Here is a 24,054-nt window from a genome sequence, read left to right as displayed (position 1 = left end):
CCTGGGCCTGCCCTAACTCCACCCTGCCCATTTATGGATATGTCCCCATTTCTGCTTCATTGGAACAAGAATGCCAGGACAGTTTCTTTGCTGATGGGCTTCTAGCATAACATGTCTCTAAAGAGACATGACTTATATTCCTCATAGTCTACACCGAAAAGCCCAGGGTGGAGTGGAAGACGCTGCAGAGTTATTGCAAGGGGCTCTGTGACCGTGCAACAGGCCGTGCCTGCACAGCAGGTATATCCTGTGTTACGCATGTATGTTCTACTATTTTTCAAATGCGTATTTCACACTTCTACTGTTTTTCAAACATATGTAAATACTGCTGTGATTACAATAAAGGGAGTGATTAAAAAGTGCGGAATTGGCCGGGCGCGGTGGCTCAAGCCTGTAATCCCAGCACTTTGGGAGGCCGAGACGGGCGGATCACGAGGTCAGGAGATCGAGACCACCCTGGCTAATACGGTGAAACCCTGTCTCTACTAAAAAATACAAAAAACTAGCCAGGCGACGAGGCGGGCGCCTGTAGTCCCAGTTACTTGGGAGGCTGAGGCAGGAGAATGGCGTAAACTCGGGAGGCGGAGCTTGCAGTGAGCTGAGATGCGGCCACTGCACTCCAGCCTGGGCGACAGAGCCAGACTCCGTCTAAAAAAAAAAAAAAAAGTGCGGAATTTGGAGTGAATTGTCATTCCTCTGCTACTCTTGCCTCAAACCACAACCAATGTCAAATTGGTCGCCTAGCTTGCTTCCGATTTCTTCCCACTTCCACCTCTTCAGTCAGGAACCAGGCCTTGTCAGTTACTCCTTCACAGTCTCACATATGTGTCCTTTCTTCAGCCTTTGTCACCCAACACTGGTCACTCCTCCACTCATGGGGACCAGGGCTGCCCACCTGGTCACGAGGCCTGAATCCAGAGCATCCTTCCCACTGCCACCAAGTACATCTTCTTACTGGCCCACATGAGTCCTTGGTGTAAAAATATTTAGGGCTTCCAGTCTCCTTAACCTGATATCCCACCTGCTTTACAGTGTGGCATGAAGAACCATTTCTTGAACACAAAACAAGTCATCTTATCATTTACATCGTCTAATATTTAAAAAACAACTTTAAAAACCCAGTTTTGTGGTCAGGCGTGGTGAGTCACGCCTGTAATCTCAGCACTTTGGGAGGCTGAGGCACATCATGAGGTCAGGAGTTTGAGACTAGCCTGGCCAATATAGCGAAACCCCGTTTCTTCTAAAAATACAAAAAATTAGCCAGGCCTGGTGGCGGGTGCCTGTAATTCCAGCTGCTTGGGAAGCTGAGGCAGGAGAATTGCTTGAACCCATGAGGTAGAGGTTGCAGTGAGCCAAGATTGCATCACTGAACTCCAGCTCCGGCAACAGAGTGAGACTCTGTCTAAAAAAAAAAAAAAATCAGTTTTGTGTTCCATTAAAATACATTAATTTAAGTCGTGTGTGGTGGCATGTTCCTGTAATCCCAGCACTTTAGGAGGCTGAGGCAGGAGGATCCCTTGAGGCCAGGAGTTGGAGACCAGCCTGGACAACATAGTGAGACCCTGTCTCAAAAAAAAAAAAATTGGACAACAAGTGAGACCTAATAAAAATGGCTTCCATACTTTTTTTATAAAACCAATTCATTTATATATGTGGAATCATTTTGTGCTCAGTAAACATGTATGTACAATGCTATTATGGACTGCAATGAACAGGAAGCTTTTTCTATTGTTTCCAGATCCCTCGCTCTCTCTCTCTCTTTTTTTTTTTGAGATGGAGTCTCACTCTTTCACCCAGGCTGGAGTGCAGTGGCGCCATCTCAGCTCACCGCAAGCTCCGCCTCCCGAGTTCACGCCATTCTCCTGCCTCAGCCTCCCGAGTAGCTGGGACTACAGGCGCCCGCCACCAAGCCCGGCTATTTTTTTTTGTATTTTTAGTAGGGACGGGGTTTAACCATGTTAGCCAGGATGATCTTGATCTCCTGACCTCGTGATCCACCTGCCTCGGCCTCCCAAAGTGCTGGGATTACAGGCGTGAGCCACCGTGCCCAGCCTCTGTCTCTCTCTCTCTCTCTCTTTTTTTTTTTTAAAGAACAGGTGTTCGCCGGGTGCGGTGGCTCACGCCTGTAATCCCAGGACTTTGGGAGGCCCAGGCGGGCGGATCACGAGGTCAGGAGTTTGAGACCAGCCTGGTCAACATGGTGAAACCACGTGTCTACTGAAAGAACGAAAATTAGCCGGGCGTGGTGGCGTGTGTCTGTAATCCCAGCTACTCAGGAGGCTGAGGCAGGAGAATCACTTGAACCCGGGAGCAGAGGTTGCAGTGAGCCAAGATTACACCACTGCACTCTAGCCTGGGCGACAGAGCGAGACTGTCTCAAAACAACAACAAAAAACAACAACAAAAACAAAAAACAGAAACAGGTGTTCACCTCTAATACCCTTCAAATAAGTTGTTGAAAAATCCTGTTGTTCTACACAGCGCTGCTCACCCAAGAGTGTGAGAGCTGTGGGCTGGGTTTACCGCCCCCAGGTTCTGATCCCATGTCTCCTTTGCCCTGGTTGGAGAAGGCATGTGAGGAGCAGGGAAGCAGTGGCCCAAATAGGACCTGCTGGCTCCCTCTTGTGGAGAACGGGGAGAAAACATGCGGGAAGAAAAGGGACTCTGCATATAGGAAAATGCTCTTTTACTGAAACAGCCCCGGGAAATGTGATCTGAAAAATATGGTCTGAGACAGAGTTGTATTTTGCTGTGTATTGCAAAAGGGATTGGAAGTCACTGGGTGGGGGAGTATAAGTTGAATAACTAGAATACGCAGATGATTAAAAAAATTTTAGCCCATCATTTTGTTGTTGGCCCACAGCAAACCTCTCTCCCAGGGCAAATCACAAGGAACAAACTGGCTTGGGGATCTCTTTTCCCGTCTTTCCCTTCTCGTGATGGGAGGAGGAACAGAATTACCGAAAGGGGTGCTGCGGCTAAGATGTGTGTTCCTGGCTGGGATAAGGCACAGGCGCCTTGGCTCACCCAACCACAGCCCGGGCAGACCTCCGGGGTCCTGGGGCTGTCTGCGTGTGGACACCAAATACCAAAAACCAACCGAATTGTGTGCTTTAAAATGGTGGATTTTATGGTATGCAAATTACATCTCAATTTTTAAAAGGAAATATTTTATTGAACAGGTTGTTAGCTTGATTTAAAGATTGTAGTATTCAGGGCCGGGCGCAGTGGCTCATGCCTGTAATCCCAGCACTTTGGGAGGTCTAGGCGGGCGGATCACAAGGTCAGGAGATCGAGACCGTCCTGGCTAACACGGTGAAACCCCGTCTCTACTAAAAATACAAAAAAATTAGCCGGGCGTGGTGGCGGGCGCCTGTAGTCCCAGCTACTCGGGAGGCCGAGGCAGGAGAATGGCGTGAACCCAGGAGGCAAAACTTGCAGTGAGCAGAGATGGCGCCACTGTACTCCAGCGTGGGCTACAGAGTGAGACTCTGTCTCAAAAAAAAAAAAAAAAAAAAAAAATTGTGGTATTCAGACACATGGTACACATGGACCTCATTTGCACTGTTGCCCCTGGGGTCCTGCAAATGTCCCCAGGGAGCCTGTCGAGGTGTGAAATGGCAGAGGGTGTTTTGTCAAGTCAGATTTTCTGGAAGCCTAGAGCTTAGCAGTTGAGGTGGAGAGTGGTAGGAAATCAGGCTGGATCATAGACAAGGCCAGGTCCTGGAGGGCTTATGAACTGTGAGATGAACTCAGCCTTTATTGGAGGTGAGTGAGATGGACGGGTCTTAGTTGTAGGTTGGCAGTGAGCAATCTTAAGCCAAATTTAGCTTTTTTTTTTTTTTTTTTTTTTTTTTTTTTTGAGACGGAGTCTTGCTCTGTTGCCTAGGCTGGAGTATAGTGGCGCGATCTCAGCTCACTGCAACCCCCACCTCCCTCCTCAGCCTCCCAAGTAGCTGGTATTAAAAGCATGCACCACCACACCCAGCTAATTTTTGTATTTTTAGTACAGACAGAGTTTCACCATGTTGGCCAGGCTGGTCTTGAACTCTTGACCTTAAGTGATCCACCTGCCGTGGCCTCCCAAAGTGCTGAGATTACAGGTGTGAGCCACCGTGCCAGGTCTTATTTGCTATTTTTAATAAAAATATTAATGTATGTGGTAAAAAAATCAAACACTATAGCAAATAGATAAAATGAAAAGTAAAATTCTGTACTTTTCAGACTCCCTCATCTCTCCCTGTCCAAAGGTAACAGTTATGATCAATTTCTTATATATTCATCCAGAAAAAATTTTATACATATGGAATTCTCTTTAAAGATGAGAGAGATTTGGCTGACTTTAAATACTGATGGAAAAGATCTATATAGAGAAAACGGCGAAGACAGACGGAAGGCTGATGGGAGAGAACTGGTAGCCAGCTCACTCCTGGGGGTGGGGAAGGAACCCAGGGGAGGGGAGAGAAGAGGCCTGGCTTGGTGGTGGAAATGCAGGTTTTTGCTGGAACTGGAGGGAAGGGCAGGGAGCAGGGATGGTGGAAGTGAGGTCAAAGTGCACAAAACCACGATTTATGATGTCAGCGGTGGAATGGTTCAGGGAGATGGTGTAGGCGTGGGTGAGCCATGAACATGGGTGGATGGAGTGGAGGTGAAAGTCCTGGTGGTTGAGGATCTTTGAACCTGGGATGTTGGATGAGTTCTTCACACGGATGTTAAAATCTCTTAAGACGATGGTGAGTGCCAAAGTTCTCAATGGAGGTAAGGCATGGTCTGGAAAGAGGAATGTCAGAAGAGAAAAAGCCAAGGGTGGAAGCTAATGTCCTGGAAGCAACTGGGAGCAGGAAGCATATCTTCTCTGTCTTCTTGCCTTGGGTCCTGGACATGTGGGACAATAAGCAGCCTCTCCTTGCGGAAGCAGGAGGTGGATGGTGCGTTCAGTAGAAAGGTTGAGAAGCAGAGGGGGTTGTCTTCATGGGAACAAGGTCTCCGGGGTATTCCAGGTCAGGTAAGGGCCTTGGGGAAGTGGGGTGGCTATCAGTGGCCCAAGCAACCAGCTGGGGAAGGCAGCTAGCAGGAAGGAGAAGACATGGGATGGGGTGGATAGGATGTGTGGGACGACTATGAATAAGTAATGGGCCTGAGTCCTCCCGTCTTTGATGCCTGTAGTTTTGGTACCAAAACTGGCTGCAGGTCCTAGTCAGGACCTGAATGGAGCAGCTGCTGAGCTCTCTCGGCCAGGTGGCATGACAGTCACCCCAGAGTCCACCGGTGGAAGCAGTTGCATCTGGTTTGAATAAGGGTTGGGTGTTGCATTCGTTTGCTAGGGCTGCCATAACAAGGTACCACAGACCGAGGGGCTTCAGCAGGAGAAATTTGTTGTCTCACAGTTCTGGAGTTAGGAGTCAAATCAAGGTGCTTGTCAGGTTGGTTCCTTTTGAGGACCATGAGGGACAGATATGTTCCAGGCCTCTCTTCTTGGCTCATAGATGGCCATCTTCTCCCTGTGTCTCCCCTCCCTCCCCTCCCCTCCCTTCCTCTTCCCTCCTCTTGTTTCCTCTCCTCCTCCTCTCTTTCATCTTCTTTTGGAGACAGTCTCACTCTGTCCCCCAGGCTGGAGTGCAGTGGTGCAATCACAGCTCACTACACCCTCAACCTCCCTGGGCTCAGTTGATCCTCCCTCTTCAGCCTCCCTAGTAGGTGGGTCTATAGGCATTTGTCACCATGCCGGGCTAATTTTTGTATTTTTTTGTAGAGATGCAGTTTTGCCATGTTGCCCAGGTCAGTCTCCAGCTCCTGGACTCAAGCCTTGGCTTCCCACAGTGCTGGGATTACAGACATGAGCCACTGTGCCTGGGCCTTACTGTCTTTTCATATCATTTCCTCTTTCTATTAATACATGTCTGTCTCCCAATTTCCCGCTTTTATAAGGACACCAGTCAGATTAGATTTGAGCTCACCCTAGTGACCTCATTTTAATTTGATTACCTCTGTAAAGACCCTATCTCTCTGAATAACAGTACATTCTGAGCTGCTGGAGGTAGGATTTCAACATACGAATTTTGGGGGAGGGGTGCCCCATTCTGCCCATAGCAGGTGTCCTTGGGCAAGATACATAATCATTCTTAGCTCCAGCTGCCCTGGCTATTAACTGGTGATCATAGCAGCCTTAACCCACTGCATTGTTGTAAGGATGAAATAAGAACAGTGCCTGGCACGTTTTAAGTATTTGATACAAATGTTCGGCATCATCATCATCATCATCATCACCATCTGGACCTCCTCCCTGAGTTTGGAGACTAGTGAACAGCAAAGGCAATGAGCTTCTCTGTCATCCTCCTGAGCTCATCCTCTCAGGTTGGGAGCTCACAGAGAGACCCAGACCAGGTCTATAGGGAAAATTAGCTGCAGGCAAAGCTAATTTTCTCCATCATTCTCATGTAGATGAAATTAGCTTTAAAATAAGCATCAGGTTCAGCTTGAAATCGCAAAAGGACAATATACTGCCTGAGAGTGAGTACCAAAAAGGAGAGGAGCAATCCTAATACTTTCCTTTACTTTTTGTGGGGGGAGGAGGAAAGAAGGAGTGTTGGCTCTGTTATCTGTATGTAAATCACAAAGCGTTAGGTACTGCTGGTGGGGAGGGTTGTTTCTTTTGTCTTGTCCCTGTGAATCATTGTCTTACCACCTGTGCCTCCAGGAGGTATTATGTAACCCACCCCAAACCGGAGATCTGGCGTGACTTCAGGATTTGTGAGAAAGGCAGATTCTCTTGGCGGTATCTGGAGCCGACTTCTATAGTGCTGTGAACCCTCTGGAAAAGGGTTTTGGAAACCTCGGAAGCCCAGAATCTTCCTGCAGATTGATAGGAATTCCTTACACTGATTGTTCTCAAATGGAGTCCCTCGAATGAGGTTGATATGAATTCCTTATACTAATTGTTCTCAAAATGTAGTCCCTTGAATCAGCAACATCAGCGTCGCCGGTGGACTTGTTGGAAATAGAAATTCTTGGGCTCTACCTTAGACCTCGTGTTATGGTTTGAATGTGTCTTCTCCAAAAATCAGGTGTTGAAACTTAATGGACCATGTGATAGTGTTAAGAGGTGGAGCCTTTAAGAGGTGATTAGGCCATGAGGGTCCTCCCTCATAGAGGACTTCGTGCTGGTTTGCCCTCCACCGTCCACTGTGTGAGGAAATAGCATTCCTGCCCTCTGGAGGATGCAGCAACGAGGCACCATCTTGGAAACAGACAACGTCTCTCGTCTGGTAATTGAACCTGTTGGTGCCTTAATCTTGGACTTCTCAGCTTCCAGAACTGGGATGAAAGTAAGAGAAAGTAAGTTTCAGTTCTTTGCAAATCACTTAGTTTCAGGTATTTTAGTTAAAGCAACACAAAATGGACTAAGACACTCGCTGAACCAGAAAACTCTGGGTATAGGGCTTGGCTATGTGTTTGAAAAAGCTCATGCTAAGGTTTGAGAAGTGCCGTATTATATATATTATATTCTCCCCACCCCCTTTGAGTACAAGCATTTAAGCATTTATAAATTTCATTCATAAATCTCATCTTGTACACTAGAACATCATGAACCTAACATTGTGAGGGCTTCCTGGGCCTCTGAGTAAGAACGGTTCCTTCTGACCCTGTATGGGGATAGTCAGTCCTATGCACTGCCTCTGTAGCTGTGTGGCTGTGCCAGGATGTATTCTGGCTCTTGGCTTGGGGTGGGGGGGTTCAGGCATCTCAGAGCTAGTGTGTAATGGTGCAAAGCACTGGGTGGCGTTTGTTGGCCCCATTCTAGTCCTGCCTCTTCAGCTAACTAGCTGCATGACAACTTGAGAGCCAGCAACCCAGTCAACGTATTTGTTGGCATCTTGACCACAGAAGGCATCGTCATCAAGTTATGAATGACACAATCAGGGAGGAAGGGACAGGAATATGCTGGATGACAGAAATCAGAATGAACAAAAGTTTAATTTATAGGCTCAACATAGTAAGATGGAATTTTACTGGGATAAATGTCAGGTCCTATACATAGTTCTGCTAATACCTAGCTACATCAGGAAGGGATGAAAGATGTGTCAAGAGAAATATTTGTGCAACATGTTTTTGGGTATTTTTTTATTGTGATTAGATAAACATACCATAAAATTTACGATTTCCTATTTTTATTTTTAAAATTATTTTTATTTTATTATTTCCTTTTTTTTTTTTTTTTGAGACAGAGTCTCGCTCTGTCGCCCAGTCTGTAGTGCAGTGACACAATCTCGGCTCACTGCAAGCTCTGCCTCCCAGGTTCACACCATTCTCCTGCCTCAGCCTCCTGAGTAGCTGGGACTACAGACATCCACCACCACGCCCGCCTAAGTTTTTGTATTTTTAGTAGAGACAGGGTTTCACTGTGTTAGCCAGGATGGTCTTGATTTCCTAACCTCGTGATCCGGCCGCCTTGGCCTCCCAAAGTGCTGGGTTTTACAGGCGTGAGCCACCGTGCCCAGCCGTTTATTTTTATTTTTTGAGACAGAGTCCCACTCTGTTGCCCAGGCTGGAGTGCAGTGGCACGATCTTGGCTCACTGCAGCCTCCACTTCCCATGTTCAAGTGATTCTCCTGCCTCAGCCTCTCAAGTAGCTGGGATTACAGGCGCCTCCCACCACACCCAAGTAATTTTTGTATTTTTATTAGAGGCGGGGTTTTGCCATGTTGGCCAGGCTGGTCTTGAACTCCTGACCTCAAATGATCTACCCACCTTGGCCTCCCAAAGTGCTGGGATTACTCCTGGCCCCATTTCCCATTTTTAAATGTACAATTCAATAGCATTAATTACATGACATTGTTGTGCAACATCAACACTATCTATTCTGAAATGCACATATTTTAAAAGTGAGTCTAGGCCGGCCTGTAATCCCTGTAATCCCAGCACCTTGGGAGGCAGAGGCAGGCGGATCACGAGGTCAAGAGATCGGGACCATCCTGGCTGAGGCAGGAGAATTGCTTGGACCTGGCCAGGTGGAGGTTGCAGTGAGCCGAGATTGCGCCACTGCCTGGCGACAGAGTGAGACTCTGTCTCAGAAAAAAAAAAAAAGTGAGTCAACAGAAAGCTCAACGTGTACCAAGCACTCATTCTACCTATTCATTTAATTAAGAGTCATTTATTGGCCAGGTGTGGTGGAAGGCCGAGGCAGGTGGATCACAAGGTCAGGAGTTCAAGACCAGCCTGGCCAAGATGGTGAAACCCCCTCTTTACTAAAAATACAAAAATTAGCCAGGCGTGGTGGCAGGCGCCTGTAATTCCAGCTACTTGGGAGGCTGAGGCAGGAGAATCGCTTGAACCCCGGGGGTGGGGAGGTTGCAGTGGGCAGAGATCATGCCATTGCACTCCAGCCTTGGTGACAGAATGAGACTCTGTGTAAAAAAAAAAAAAATCATTTATTAAGCATCCTGCATTTATTAAGCATCCTGCATACACTAGAGAGTAGGGTTGGTAAAATGGATTAAAAGAAAAAAGAATGCCATGAGGCTACCCAAACTGTTAGTAGAATCTTAGGTTTTATATACAGAACTATAGCATCTGGCAAATGGGAGCTGACAGAACTGCAATATTCACTGATTGAGCAGTGTGTTGAGTCCTTGAGCACCGCATTTTAAAAGATGGCCGCAACTATACTGAATGGTGATGAGGTGTACGAGCAATGGAACCAGGGACATTTGGGATAGAAAACAGAAACTCAGGGAAGGTGTCAGTGCAGTTTTTAGTTATCTCAAGGTTTCATCCTGTGGAAAAGAAGAAACTTGGTGCTTTGTTATGTTCAGTTCCTGGGGATATATGTCATGTAACAGAGGAATGGATTTCAGATCAATGCAAGGGAAGACCTATCAGTCTCCCCTGCTCAAGGCCCAGGAGATATTTAAGCTTTAAATATATATGTGTATATATAGTAACAATTCATAGTATATAGTGTGTGTGTGTATATATATTGTGTGTATATATACATGGTGTGTGTATAGTGTATAAAGAATGAATTGTATGTATTGTATATATACATTCTATATATATGACAATAAATTGCACGGTTTCCCCACCTGCGGGCCTGGCAGGGCAGGGGTGAGGGTGGAGAGCTGTGGAATGTTGTATTAACCACACTCAGCCCTGAGAAGCAAACTGGTACATCTGTTTGCTTTGGAAGTGGGAAAATAGAATTAAAGCCACGGAGGATGATCTTCATACTTGATTACTTTCTTTTTTAGTGCTCTCTCCTCCCTCTCTGCCTCCCTGTTGTGGATTTGGGACCTTGAAGACTGTCCTTGAAAGAGCCGCTGCTTTCAGGCAGCTGCTGTCTTGGCTCCTCCTGCCTGCTTAGGTCTTCCCTTCTCAGAGAGCAGGAGCCTGAGTTCCCACCAGCACCGGGGCTGGGCCACAGTCAACTTAGCCACGGTGGAAAATACAGCCTTTTCAGGACATATATGCCTGAGCAATTTAAGAGAACACACACACACACACACACACACACACACACACACGTTGTATTAGTGCATTCTCACACTGCTATAAAGAACTACCTGAGACTGGGTAATTTATAAAGAAAAGAGGTTTAATTGGCTCATGGTTTTGCAGGCTGTACAGGAAGCATGGCTGGGAAGGCCTCAGGAAACTTACAGTCATGGCGGAAGGTGAAGGGGAAGCAAGCACGTCTTACATGGCTGGAGCAGAAAGAAGAGAGAGGCGGGTAAGGTACCACACCCTTTTCAACAACCAGATCTCATGAGAACTCACTATCATGAGGAACAGCAAGGGGGAAGTCTGCCTCCATGATCCAGTCGCCTCCCATCAGGCCCCACCTCCAACACTGGGGATTATAATTTGACATGAGATTTGGGTGGGGGCACAAATCCAAACCATATCACACATAATGTGAAGAGCAAACACTTTTGAAATTACAGGAAAATGTGTAAGAATTTGTCAATCGCTAGTCCCTACACAGTAATCCCAAGAAACTGAAAACAAGATGACTTACCTTGAAATAACAGTTTCTACTTAAAAGCTCAAAGAATATTAAGAGCATCAATCAATGAACATTTATTGAACATTCTAGGTAATCCTTAAAATCCTTGCGGAGTGACTTCCCAGGAGATTTTACCCAAGTTCACTAAAAAAATTCAAAGGGCACCCTCCACCCTAGAATGCCTCTGGCCTGGAGGCTGCTTTCTATTTTTGCAGCATGAGTGGATTATCTGGGTTACTGTGGTGACCTTCTGAGTTCCCCACCCCGCTCTCTTCCTACTGGTGTAACTGGGCCAAGGTGGCAGCCAATGCCTGGGCAAGGTGTGGGCAAGAGGCCTGACTGGGATGCTCTGCAGAGCTCCTGGGCATTTGCCTGGTGGCTGGGGAGTAAGTTCAAAAAGGAGCAGGCAGGCGTGAGTACGGCTTCCACCTCTGACACCTATCTTTGGGAGCCACCCAGCTCACTCTGCAGCAGTGACCCAGGCATGGATAGGGTGACTGCCCTTCCCAGATTGAGTAACTAGATGGGGACAGGTAGTTCAAGCTGGCACCTTGCTCATACCTAGGGTAGTGTTATAGCTGGGTCATTTCCCGAAAGCTACTGGAAAGGGTATTCTGTAAGAATTATGTTGTCTGGTGCATTTCCATTCTAAAACTATGGCAGCCTTGCAGTTTACCTATGACAGTCTCAGTAAGCCAAATAGATACCATTATCTAGAACAGATTTGATCTCCTCTCCAGCTCCCATTCCTCTGATGGCAGAAACCCTTGATCGTGCCAATAAAATTTATTTTAGCTTCTTCTGGTTTAAGACTTGGTCCCTTTTGGCTTAAATTAGTCTCTTTTTGTGCCTTCTTGTAACCTCCTCTTAGAGATTTCTCTTCTCTCTGGGCTGCCACCAGGGCAGAGGCAGGGAAGCCTCGGGTCTTGGTGTGGTTGTCCAGGCCATTGCTGTGACCCACTGGGGCATGACTGGTCTGGTCTGGTCCCTGGGTGGCCTTTCCTGCTAATCTCTGGGTGGCCTCTGCGAGGGCTGGGTCTCAGCTGGCCAGACCTGGCTTCAGGCTATGTTTGCTGCCACTGATGACAATCTGTTCTTGTTTCCACCATGAGTATTCTGTGCTTCCTGATTCTGTCAGCATTACTGAGTCCTGACCATGAACTCAGCCGTCTCTGGCTGTCCTGCTCACCAACATAGACTCTAGATGATGAGCGCCTCCACTGTAGCCCCGCTGTGCCCCTGTCCACGGTGGACACCATCCTGAATGCAGGAGGTCGTTTCTGCACCTGGGACACAAACCTCGGAGGCATTGGGCTTGCCCTCAGATTACAGAGTTTCTTTCAAGCCCAGGATGGTAAGTCGCTGCTTTTCTCCTTCTCAGAGACCTAGACCTCACTATTTTCTGCCTGTATTTACATTTTTATTTATTTTTCTCTTCAGTCTCAAGAGAACTCTACCTTGACATCAAATCTTGTATTTTTCATCTATGGTTTGTGGTATAATTTTGGACTAAGATCTCAAGCTTTACTCTTCACATCAAAAAAGGAAACTTTGGAATTTAGAAGGCCTTTTTCTTTCTAAATGAAAGCTGGCTTTCTGGGCTATTGTCTCCTTATGGTTTAAAAAAAATTCTTTGTTGAAACTCAAACAATGACTTCTCAGAGTGGTGGTCCTTCCTTCCCCAGGGCACAGTGGATGGCATTGATTCAGCAGGGGCTGAGCTGTGGCTTGGCTAGGAAGGAGGAATGACCAGGACTTACAAAAAGGCTTTAATGTCTCGGCCGGATGCTGTGGCTCACACCTGTAATCCCCAGCACTTTGGGAGGCCGAGGCGGGTGGATCACCTGAGGTCAGGAGTTCGAGACCAGCCTGGCCAACATGGCGAGACCCTGTCTCTACTAAAAATACAAAAATTAGCTGGGCGTGGTGGCAGGCGCCTGTACTCCCAGCTACTCTGGAGGCTGAGGCAGAAGAATCGCTTGAACCAGGGAGGTGGAGGTTGCGGCGAGCCGAGATCCCGCCACTGCACTCCAGCCTGGGCAACAAGAGTGAGACTCCATCTCAATTAAAAAAAAAAAAAAAAAAAAAAAAAAGGCTTTAATGTCTCACAGATATTTCCCTATGCATTCTTTCTCAGATTTGTCTTGCAATTAAGAAATTAAGACTTTAAAATCATACTTATGATCTGGTAAAGTGAACTATACATTTAAATCCACAGATCAGTGTGAAGCCTACAAATTAGCAAAGAACATCTAGCTGGTATCTGCCCTGATTTCATCTTTTGAAGTCCACTTGCAATATTCTGTGCCGCTTAGTCACTGACAAATGTGGGTGAACCACATACACTCCCATGCTGTCCAAAGCAATATTTGTTTGATGCATGCCACCTACTCATTCCTGGTAAGGCCACTATGTATAGTTGTACAGTCTGTGCACGGCACAGCTCCAGGGGGTCTAGTTCTTAGATGACAGTGGGAATGGTGCCCCCTGGAGCCCTGCCCTCCCTCACTCCACCTGATGCCCTTCAACCTGGCCTTCCTCATCCTGCTGGACCCCTGGTGGAACTCTTTGCTTTCTCTCATGAATGGGGCTCTGATTCTCCTGCTGCCCTGCGGCCCCAGGTCTCCTTTGGAAAGAATACCCGGCACCATTTGGCTACAGGTCACCCAACCCCTAATGTGGATCAGAGCCATGACTAGGCCCTGGAGGTTTCCAGGAAACTTGTGTGGAAAGGCTCTGGACAGCTCGAGTTTCAGAAAAAAGGGCAGCACTTAAAATAAATCTGGGGCCTGGGCACGGTGGCTCGCACCTGTAATCCCAGCACTTTGGGAGGCCAAAGAGGGTGGATCACTTGAGGTCAGGAGTTCAAGACCAGCCTGGCCAACATGGTGAAACCCCATCTCTACTGAAAATACAAAAATTAGCTGGTCGTGATGTCAGGCGCCTGTAGTCCCAGCTACTCAGAAGGCTGAGGCAGGAGAATCGCTTGAACCCGGGAGGCGGAGGTTGCAGTGAGCCGAGATCGCACCACTTCACTCCAGCCTGGGCGACAGAGTGAGAAAAAAAAAAAAAAGAAAGAAAAAAAGAAATCTGGGCTCAATCGAGTAAGAATTTAGTTGCCTACACCATTGCTCCATTTCCTTTCCAGGTGATGGCAGCAGTGTGGGGCAGTGGGAAGGGCTGAGTCGGAAGTCAGGGCTCCTGGCTTTTAGTTCTGGTTCTGCTGGTCACTAGCTCTGGCCCCCCATATGCGTTTTTTGACCTCTTGGGCTTCATTTCTCTGTTGATGGAAGAGACGCCCATCAGATGATTGCTGAAGGCCCATCCTGCTCTAAGCCCTGATGACACCTAAAGGAATGCTGCCTAATATCCTGACACTCACAAGTTCCAAATAGTGCTCCAAACCTGAGGACACAGTAAGAGCTACATTCGTGGGTTTAACTGGTCTCTAAGAGCAGTTTAAATACCTGGGTAACGAGTTCCCATTACCCCCTCCCCGTTACACCCTTTGATGGTTCCATTCACTTCTTTTCAGAGACCCTGATTGAGAAAGTGGGGGGCTTCAGGATGATAACCCCTGTCCCATAAGGGAGACCCCTCTGCTGTCCCTGGGCTCCCAATACCACTGAGCCTGGCCATCAATGTCATCAACATCAGGTCCTGCTTCTCTGGGGTGCTGCTGCTCCTGCAGCCTTGGCGCGCTGAGTGTGTGTCTGGAGGTTCTCTGGGCAGCCTCTGCAGCAGAGCTGGCCGTGGAAGCCTCCCTTGGGTTTGCATGTGGCTCCTCCTGACTGGATTGGCAAGGATACAGGCCTGCCAGCCTCCACCAAGGCCAGTATTGGTGTTGACAGACCAATCTGCAGCCTCCTCTTTCTAGGGGGCAGAACATAGGGTCCTTAGGTAAAATCCTCTCCTACATACTCCTCTGAACCCCCCAGTAGCCTGTGCCCTCCAGTTGGGGGGCACTGGGACTGCCATGGCCCCTTTATGCCCCCAGGCTACAGCCTTGGCTCAGATGCATTAGGGTAAGGCCACAGCCCATTGCCTATGGGGCCAGGGGCATCACACACAGGGAAGGCGGCTGGGAGTGTGTATTAAGGCTATAGCCACAGCTGCGATGAATGGCCTGAAACTGGGGCTCCAGCGTCGGGAGACAGTGGAGAGTGGGGGACTGTGGAGGGCACATGCCCAGCTGCAAAGGGACAGCGATGACTCGGCTCTGGCCAGAAAGTTAACCCAATGGAGCCAGAGAGCTGATTGCTCAAGAGAATCAATGATCTGGATTTTTTTTTTTTTTTTTAAAGTGTAATCCTTCTCTTGATCTTTAAATGCTGGCAATGATTTCAAACTTTAGAAACTCTGCATGGGCCAATATTGTATGGACAAACTGAACACATATGTGAGTCCCTTTCGCGGGAGGGCCTCTGTATCTAGCCTCCTTGGCGAGGGCTGCTCGAGCCAAGAGCTGGCTTCTTGTAGACACAGACAGACAGACAGACTCACTGACTGACAGATGCTTTGGGGTCTTGTTTCCCCTGGTTGCCCAGCAGAAAGCTGATGTTCCCAATGTGACCTGAGTCAGGGCTCTGGCTAAACCCTTGGGAACTAGTTTGTGGACCAGATATGGGGTCCCTGAACTTGCACTTGATTGGAACTTCGCCAAAATGACACCTCTGCTCCACCACCCTCTTACTTTTCTTTTGAGACAGGGTCTCACCCTGGTCCCCCAGGCTGGAGTGCAGTGCCATGATCATGGCTCACTGCAGCCTCAACTTAGTGGCTTCAGGTGATCTTCTCACCTCAGCCTCCCCAGTAGCTGGGACTACAGGTGAGCAATACTATGCCCAGCTGATTTTTTTTTTTTTTTTTTTTTCCAGTAGAGACAGGATTTCACCCTGTTGCCCAGGCTGGTCTTGAGACTACTCTTGGGCTTAAGTGATCCACTGCTTTGGCCTCCCAAAGTGCTGGAGTTACAGGTGTGAGCTACCGGTGCCTGGCCCATCCTCTCTGTTTTCTTGGCCTTTGCTTTGAGCTCCTGCTGGTCCTCATGTAGGCTGTTTCCTATTTCCTCATGGCAACTGGATGTTGGTAACTGATAAACCTGAAGATTTTCCCTTTCTTGGCCATTTGCTTTATAAGAAGCCCATAAATCACTAAAGAAGTTTATGGCTAGGGTGCAGCTTTCTGGGCTGGGCCTGCGACAGGCTGGAGCTGCTGTCCACAGGTACTGCGCTTGGTCCACTGTGTGCTTCACTGGCATAGAAGGACCTGAAGCTTGCCAGGCTTTCCCCCTCCTCCTGGATGGTAGCCGAGGGCAGGCTTCTTCATTTCCGGGAACCCAGGCTCACAATCTGCTGCCTTGCGAGGGGGGCAACCAAAGCCTGCTTCCAGGTCTGCTTGAATCGCTCCAACTGCTCCTTCCTTCTACGAACCCTGAGGGGAGGCCCCTGGGATGCTGGTCAGCACGATTAAACTCACTCCCTCTTCTCATTGGTCCAGGTGGCCCTGGGCTTGTGCGGCTAGTGAACTCTGAGCTGTGAAAGATGCCCAGGCTGCTGTCTCTGGCAGAGCTCACTTGCCTGGAGTGGGAGGGCAGTAGGCAGGGCATGAAGGAGGAGAAGAGAGCGGGGAAGGAGGGCAAAAAAGGGCAAAAACTTGCTTCTGTATTTCTCGCCTTCTGTGAAACTCACTTGGCTGGTATGAAAATTCAGAAGACAAGTTTCAGAGGAACTTTTCACAGGGTATATTTCATTTGCCGTGAAAACACTCAGTTGAGTGTGTGCATGTGTATGCTTGAGTTGCTGAGAGGAGATATTGTGTGGCTTATTTTAGATTTCGTGAAAGGTATTTAGCCACACACTCATTATAGCATGTGGCAGCTTGAAGTTCAAGCTAGCTTGCTGCGTTGTTGGTGTTTTTGAACCAGTGGGGGAATCACTGTTATTCTGGGATTTTTTTGGGTGGCAATTTAGATACATTCCTGCCAGGAGAAGCTCTGGGAAATTTCTCTTTTGCTCAGGGTGTCCTAGGGCTGTTTTGGTTTGTTATCGGGGTGTGGTGCCCTCTCTTCTCAGCAAATCCTTACCGAAGGGCCCAGCGTGACTTTTCTGATAAAGCTGGAATCCCTGTGGGCTACTTGTGCAGATGGATTTGAGCACCCGGGGGAAGGTGTTCTTTTGTTCTGCCGGCAGATGGGCGTGTTCAGTGCTGGTCTGGACATGTGATTCCGGCTGTGGTTTGGGCTGAGGCTGTTTTAGCTCTGACTTTGGAAGAAGATCCTGAGCTTGTCGGGGTCTTGGCACAGGGTCCTGAAAGCTGTATATGGCTCAAGACGTGGAAGAGAAATGGGTTTGGGTTTGGTGGGTGGGAGCTCTTCCTCATAGGGGCTCCTTTCTTGCTTGGCTTGCTCGGTTGTACTCACACCACTCTGGACTCCTGGTGAGGTCCTAAGTGGTTCATCTTCAACAAAAATGCCAGTTGAGATGTGGCAGAAAGATTTAAAAGGAGAGTCCTGGGGGCTGAGTTGACTCTAGGCACTGTGATACCTTCCAGTTTCTTTCCATCTGTGCCTCTGGACAGCTGGGGTCAACCCCATGTACATAGGATCAGTGGCTGCCCAGGAATCGTGAGGGGGGTGCAGGAAAGGGGGTGCTAGACTTCACGGTTTAGCTGAATTTTAAATGTTAACTAATTGAGATTTGAATAGTCATATGTATCTAGTGGCTATTAGAGAGCGCAGTTCTAGAGGCTCCTCGTAGGTGGGGTTCCAGGAACAGGAATGTGTGATAGCGTGTTGACTGTGAGTCATGCTTCCCAGCCAACTTCATAACTTAACCCCACAGAGACAGGGAGCCTCCAGAAGGCTCTTAAAGAGTGGCTTTGGGGGTGGGATTTGCAGATAACCTGATAGGCATTTTTTTCTTTCTTTTGGTAGTAGATGGGGACTTTCGGCAACCCCCAGGTCACGATTCTCCAGCACACAGCTGTCACATGGAGACATGTTCCTAGGATACGGGGATAACTCCTATGGAGTCATCCAATGTTCTACAGAACTCGGGGACAGTCCTAGTACAATACGTTTTGTCTTAGAATGAAGAGTTTGGGGGTTGGGAGTGGGAATGAAGATAAGAAGTGTTTTCCTTTTCATTTATAGCCTCTCCTATGGCTTAAAATTTTGATTGTGTACTTGTGTAACTTTTATCTTAAAAAATACGTAAGTACATAAAATTACTATATTTCTCTTCTCTCTCTCTCTCTCTTTTTTTTTGCAGCTTTTATTTTAGACTCAAGGGTTACACGTATGGGTTTGTTACATGGGTGAATTATGTGTTGTGAGGGTTTGGTGCACAGATAATTTTGTCACTCAGGTAATCCGTATAATACTTGATAGGTAGTTTTTCAATCCTCACCGTCCTTCCACCCTCCACCCTCAAATAGGCCCCTGTGTCCATTGGTCTATTGCTTCCTCCTCCTCTTTTTTTTTTTGAGATGGAGTTTTGCTCTTGTTTTCCAGGCTGAAGAGTGCAATGGTGTGATCTTGGCTCACTGCAACCTCCACCTCCTGGGGTCAAGTGATTTTCCTGCTTCAGCCTCCCGAGTAGCTGGGATTACAGGCATATGCCACCATGCCTGGCTAATTTTGTATTTTTAGTGGAGATGGGGTTTCTCCATGTTGATCAGGCTGGTCTCGAACTTCTGACCTCAGGTGATCTGCCCGCCTCGGCCTCCCAAAATGCTGGGATTACGGGCATGAGCCACCGTGCCCAGCCTTATTGCTCCTTTCTTTGTGTCCTTGTGTACTTGATGTTTAGCTCCCACTTGTATGTGAGAACACATGGCATTTGGTTTTCTGTTCCCGTGTTAATTTGCTTACGATAGTGGCCTGCAGCTCCACCCATGTGCTGCAAAGGCCAGGATCTCGTTTTTTAAAAAAATAGCTGTATGGCATTCCATGGTGTGTATGTACCACATTCTTTTAATTCAGCCTACCATCGAGGGGCATTTATGTTGATTTCATGTCTTTGCTACTGTGACTAGTGCTACAATGAACATACGTGTACTTGTGTCTTTATGGTAGAACCATTTATATTCCTTTGGGTATATACCCAGTAATGAGATTGCTGGATCAAATGATAGTTCTATTTTAAGTTCTTTGAGAAATCTCCAGACTGCTTTTCACAGTGGCTGAATTAATTTACATTCCCACCAGCAGTGTATAAGCATTCCTTTTTCTCTGCAACCTTGCCAGCATCTGTTATTTTTTGACTTTTTACTAATAGCCATTCGACTGGTGTGAGATAGTATCTCATTGTGGTTTTGATTTGCATTTCTATAATGATAGTGATATTGAGCATTTTTTCTTATATGCTTGTTGGCTGTGTGAGTGTCTTTTTATGAGAAGTATCTATCTGTTCATGTCTATTTTTTAGGGGGTTGATTTTTGCCTGTTCATTTGAGTTCCTTATAGATTCTTGATATTAGACCTTTGTCAAATGTATAGTTTGCAAATATTTTTCCCATTCTGTAGGTTGCCTGTTTACTCTGTTGACAGTTTATTTATTTATTTTTTTGAGACAGAGTTTTGCTCTTTCACCCAGGCTGGAGTGAAATGACACGATCTCTGCTCACTGCAACCTCCATCTCCTGGGTTCAAGCGATTCTCCTGCCTCAGCCTCTTGAGTAGCCGAGATTACAGGCACCTGCCACCACGCCTGGCTCATTTTTGTATTTTTAGTAGAGACGGGGTTTCACCATGTTGGCCAGGCTGGTCTCAAACTCCTGACCTAAGGTGATCCACCCTCCTCGGCCTCCCAAAGTGCTGGGATTACAGGCGTGAGCCACTGTGCCTGGAGATCCATCCTTCCTTCCTTCCTTCCATCCTTCCTTCCTTCCTTCCTTCCTTCCTTCCTTCCTTCCTTCCTTCCTTCCTTCCTTCCTTCCTTCCTTCCTTCCTTCCTTCCTCCTCCTCCTCTTCCTCCTCCTCCTCCTTCCTCCCCTTCCCCTCTCCCTCTCCCTCCCACTTTCCCTCTACCTCTCCTATTGAGACAGAGTCTCGCTCTGTTGCCCAGGCAGTGGCACCATCTTGGCTCGCTGCAACCTTTGCCTCCCGGTTTCAAGCGATTCTCTTTCCTCAGCTTCCTGAGTAGCTGGGATTACAGGCATGCACCACTATGCCTGGCTAGTTTTTGTATTTTTGGTAGAGATGGAGTTTCACAATGTTGGTCAGGCTGGTCTCAAACTCCTGACCCTGTGATCTGCCTGCCTTGGCCTCCCAAAGTGCTGGGATTACAGATGTGAACCACTGTGCCCGGCTGATAGTTTATTTTGCTTTTCAGAGACTTTTTAGTTTAATTAGGTCCCACTTGTCAATTTTTTTTGTTGTTGTTGTTACCGCCTTTGGAGTCTTCGTAATGAAGTCTTTGCCTGGGTCAGTGTCTAGAATGTTATTTCCTAGATTTTCTTCCTGGGTTTTTATAGTTTTAAGTTTTACATTTAAGTCTTTAATCCATCTTGAGTTGATTTTTGTGTGTGGTGTAAGGAAAGGGTCCAGTTTCAATCTTCTGCATATGGCTAGCCAGTTATCCCAGCACCATTTATTGAATACAGAGACGTTTTCCTATTCCTTGTTTTTGTCAGTTTTGTCAAAGATCAGATAGTTGTAGATTTGTGGGTTTATTTCTGTGTTCTCTAACTGTTCCATTGGTCTCTGTGTGTTTTTGTATCAGTACCATGCAGTTTTGGTTACCATATCCTTAAGCATAGTTTAAAGCTGGATAGTGTGATGCCTCCAGCTATGTTCATTTTGCTTAGGATTGTTTTGGCTATTCAGGCCCTTTTTTGGTCCCCAGTGAATTTTAGAATTTTTTTTTCCTTCTAATTCTGTGAAAAATGTCATTGGTAGTTTGATAGGAATATCATTGAATCTGTAGATAGCTTTGGACAGTATGTCTATTTTAACAATATTGATTCTTCCTATTCATGAACATGGAATGTTTTTCCATTTGTCTGTGTTATCTCTGAGTTTTTTCAGCAGTGTTTTATAATTCTCCTTGTAGAGATCTTTCACCTCTCTGGTTAGCTATATTCCTAGGTACTTTATTTTTGTGTGTGGCTATTGTGAATGGGATTACATTCTTGATTTGGCTCTCAGCTTGGATGTTATTGGTGTATAGAAGTGCTACTAATTTTTGTACATTAATTTTGTATCCTAAAACTTTGCTGAAATTGTTTATCAGATCAAGAAACCTTTGGGCAGAGACTATTGGGTTTTCAAGGTACAGAACTGTGTTGTCTGGGCCAGGTGCAGTGGCTCATGCCTGTAATCCCAGCACTTTGGGAGGCCGAGGAAGGCAGATCACCTGAGGTTAGGAGTTCAAGACCAGCCCGGCCAACGTGGTGAAACTCCATCTCTACTAAAAATAGAAAAATATTAGCCAGTCGTGGTGGTGTGCACCTATAATTCCAGCTACTTGGGAGGCCGAGGCAGGAGAATTGCTTGAACCCGGGAGGAGGAGGTTGCAGTGAGCCGAGATCACACCATTGCACAGCCTGGTTGACAAAAGTAAAACCCTGTCTCTTAAAAAAAAAAAATCATATTGTCTGCAAAGAGAGAGAGTTTGTCTTCCTCTTTTCCTATTTGGTGGAGGCCTTTTTCTTTCTTTCTTTTTTTTTTTTTTGAGACAGAGTCTCGCTCTCTCACCCAGGCTGGAGTGCAGTGGCACAATCTCAGCTCACTGCAACCTCTGCCTCCTGGGTTCAAGCGATTGTCCTGCCTCAGCCTCCTGAGTAGCTGGGATTACAGGCACCCGCCACCACACCTGGCTAATTTTTGTATTTTTAGTAGAGACGGGGTTTCACCATGTCGGCCAGGCTGGTCTCAAACTCCTGACCTCGGGTGATCCACCTGCCTCAGCCTCCGAAAGTGCTGGGATTACAGGCACGAGCCACCGCGCCAGGCCAGATTAGGCCTCTTAAGTCTTCACTGCATTACCATTGGCATGGAAAAGTGCTCAGAATATTTTGTTATGTGAAAATTAAGCAGATTACAAAGCCATATGGTTCCTTTTTGAAAACGCACAGGTGTATGCAGTGAGGAAAAGTCTTGATAGATATATACTGTTACTTTGATAGTGCAGTTTTGAATTATTTTAAGTAATTTTTAGTATTGTACTTTCTAGTTTTTCTTCAATGAAGATGCATCACTTGCACTGTAAAAATAATAATGATGGCCGGGCGCGGTGGCTCACACCTGTAATCCCAGCACTTTGGGAGGCCGAGGCGGGCAGATCACGAGGTCAGGAGATCGAGACCATCCTGGCTAACATGGTGAAACCCCGTCTCTACTAAAAATACAAAAAAATTAGACAGGCATGGTGGCAGGTGCCTGAAGTCCCAGCTACTAGGGAGACTGAGGCAGGAGAATGGCGTGAACCCCGGAGGCAGAGCTTGCAGTGAGCTGAGATTGTACCACTGCACTCCAGCCTGGGCGACAGAGTGAGACTCTGTCTCCAAAAAAAAAAAAGATAATAATAATGATAATAACGAGAACATAATTTAGAAAGTGCCACCTGAAAGCTCTATCCCATTCTTTCAGGCCCTTGGTATTTTTTAAAGCTGAAGTGTCCTGGTTCAGGAAACAGGGTTAAATAAGCAAATGAATACTTTAATTCTAAATGTGTGGGAAATATTTAGAAAGCAGAACTAAAACTGAATAAGAGGTATGTTTTTTGTTTTTGTTTTTTTTTTTTTGAGCCAGAGTTTTGCTCTTGTTTCCCAGGCTGGAGTGCAATGCCGCAATCTTGGCTCACCACAGCCTCTGCCTCCCGGATTCCAGCGATTCTCCTGCCTCAGCCTCCCTAGTAGCTGGGATTACAGGGATGCGCCACCATGCCTGGCTAATTTTGTATTTTTAATAGAGACGGGGTTTCTCCATGTTGGTCAGGCTGGTCTCCAACTCGCTAATTCAGGTGATCTGCCCGCCTCGGCCTCCCAAAGTGCTGGGATTACAGGCGTGAGGCACTGTGCCTGGCCAAGAGGTATGATTTTTGAAAAAAAAAAAAAATTCAGATAAGAATATGTCCTGGCTAAAAAAACTAAAGAAATAAAGAATAAAAATAATTTAAAGTTTTTTTTTTTTTTTTTTTTTTTTAAGCAACCAATTTGCTCCATAGTTACTATGTGAGAGATCCTTAGAATTGTGGACGGCTGGGAAACTACTCATTTGCCACTCATCAAGTAGATTGGTTTTGCTTTTGATATCTTGGTGATTTCTTGAAAAGTGTATCTGCCCTCTTCCCCTGCCCCGCCCCACAAATTCATATGTTGAAGCTCTTACTGGCCCAGAACTTCAGAATGGGACTGTAGATTGTATTTAGAGGTAGGGCCTTTAAAGAAGTCATTAGGTTAAAATAGAGTCGTTAGGGTGGACCCTCATTCAATATTACTGGTATCTTTAAAAGAAGTGGGGATTAGGACCCAGCCAACAGGGGCTGAGGGACAGCCATGCGAGGACACAGTGAAAAGCTGGGTATCTGCAGGACCGGGCGTGGTAGCTCACGCCTGGAATTCCAGCACTTTGGGAAGCTGAGGTGGGAGGATTACTCGAACCCAGGAATTCGAGACCAGCCTGTGCAACATGGTGAAACCCTGTGTCTACAAAAAAATACAAAAAATTAGCCAGGCATGGTGGCGTGCACCTGTAATCTCAGCTACTCAGGAGGCTGAGGTGGGAGAATCGCTTGAATCCAGGAGGTGGAGGTTGCAGTGAGCTGAGATCCAGCCACTGCACTCCAGTCTGGGCATCAGAGAAGACCCTATCTCAAAAAAAAAAAAAAAAAAAAGAAAAGAAAAGAAAAGAAAAGAAAAAGATGGCCATTTGCAAACCAAGAAAAGAGACCTCAAGAGAAAATAACTCTCCAACAAAACACCTTGGGCTTCTGTTAATCCCCCAAGTTTGTTATGGCAGCTCTAGCAAACTAATACATTTGGGTTTTGTGTGACTTGCTTCATTCAGGCGAAAGAGAAATTAAGGAGGTTTTTTTTTTTTTTTTTTT

The 24,054-nt window shown here is 46.8% G+C and overlaps 1 long non-coding RNA gene across 1 annotated transcript in view; it reads left to right on the top strand.

Annotated features, from left to right (window-relative positions):
• LOC144333760 (uncharacterized) overlaps nt 1–24,054 on the top strand; it is a 199,442-nt gene that overhangs the window by 121,461 nt on the left and 53,927 nt on the right. The window contains exon 3 of the long non-coding RNA XR_013402753.1: nt 10,615–10,726. This is a non-coding gene — a long non-coding RNA (uncharacterized LOC144333760). The remainder of the gene's footprint in view (nt 1–10,614; nt 10,727–24,054) is intronic.

This window comes from Macaca mulatta, chromosome 13 (genome assembly GCF_049350105.2).
Source record: "Macaca mulatta isolate MMU2019108-1 chromosome 13, T2T-MMU8v2.0, whole genome shotgun sequence".
Classification (NCBI taxonomy): domain Eukaryota; kingdom Metazoa; phylum Chordata; class Mammalia; order Primates; family Cercopithecidae; genus Macaca; species Macaca mulatta.
This window is presented reverse-complemented; position numbering and strand designations above follow the sequence as displayed.